The sequence below is a fragment of the Phyllostomus hastatus genome, unplaced genomic scaffold (genome assembly GCF_019186645.2).
Source record: "Phyllostomus hastatus isolate PE091 unplaced genomic scaffold, TTU_PhHast_1.1 phas_contig_137, whole genome shotgun sequence".
In the NCBI taxonomy this organism is placed as follows: Eukaryota; Metazoa; Chordata; class Mammalia; order Chiroptera; family Phyllostomidae; genus Phyllostomus; species Phyllostomus hastatus.
This window is the reverse complement of record NW_025333583.1, coordinates 11283035-11284321: the sequence shown is the minus strand read 5'-3', so window position 1 is coordinate 11284321 and position 1287 is coordinate 11283035. Positions and strand designations below refer to the sequence as shown.

At 43.3% G+C, this 1287-nt stretch overlaps 1 pseudogene; it reads left to right on the top strand.

Moving 5' to 3' along the window:
* The first annotated feature begins 842 nt into the window (after positions 1-842).
* Positions 843-956, top strand: LOC123830084 (annotated as a pseudogene).
* Positions 957-1287: the final 331 nt, after the last annotated feature.

The window sequence follows — 1287 nt, the reverse complement described above, 5'->3', positions numbered from 1 at the left end:
ATCCTGAAAGTTTGCAACATCCACAGGTCTGAAAGGAGAATGTCAGATTAAATTTCTTGATATCCTTTACAGCTTTATTCTCTTATAAATTAAGTGCTGCTTTCATGCAACAGTTCCCAGTAAGTTTTGACCAGTGTTACAGGCTCTAACCTGTACCTTTCCAAATTGCTCTCCAGATGGCAGCCACAGTGATCTTTCCAAAGCCCAGATGTAGAGATGTCAGAAACACACCACCGTTAAAGACCTTCAATGCCTTTCCTTCATGTTCAGGAAAAGGACAGAACTCCTTCATGGGCCACAAAACATGCTATGGTCCAAAACTACTATGGTCTGACACCTCTCTTCACACCCTTCTCCTCTCAAATTCTCTCCGCTGGTCATCACTCAGTGCCGTCTCACCAGGATCCCCCCACCCTGGCCCCAGGGCCTTGCACACACTTTCCGTCATCTCCAAGATCATAGCTACTCACTCTTCTTCTTTTTGGAGGGGTTGGGGGAATCACTTCCTTAAAAAAAATGTCTAATCTAACATCCATAGCCCTGTGCTTATCACCTTGATAGCATTTATTACTGTTGCAATTTATATTTTTGTGTGCAGTTATTTTGTTGTTGTCTGTATCCCTCACTGGATTGTACGCACATCAGGATCTTTGACCTACCGATATCATGGCGTGACCCAGGGCCCACAATGTGCCTGACTCAAAAGGAGACTGTCAGTATATTTTTATTGGATGAATAACATTTACTTAAATCATGGCTGTTTTCCATTTACCTGAAGGCAGTCATGCGAAGAAGCTCCCTTTGGCATCACATCCGTGTGCATCACAGATAAGCAAAGCAATGTGTTTGCTTTGATGGCACATAAACTAACATTGGAATGATATAGAGAAGATTAGCAGGGCCCCTTGCTCAAAAATAACATTTGGGAATGATGCCGATAGCTCTGCAAGATCTTTCTTTCAATAAGTTTTCTTTTTTAAAAAACCATCTTCTTTTTGAGCCTGGTCTCTTGATTGAGAATACAAGCTGCCCTTGACCCTCGAAGGAACGGCAATGCAGTGAGGATCAGCAGCCATTGTGGAAAAGCACTGGCAGGTCTCAGAGTTCACCCCTCAAGGACGACAGGCCAGCACTGCTGAAAGGTCTAACCTAGTTTTCCATCATTTAATGCTATGTGCTAGTGCTTTCCCCTACCCTCTTTATTCTCTTGTGTGATGATGTTAATCTCTTTAGCTTCCTATTTGCTGAAGTCCTCTGGTTGCCTCGTTTCTCTAAGGGCACTTAGGT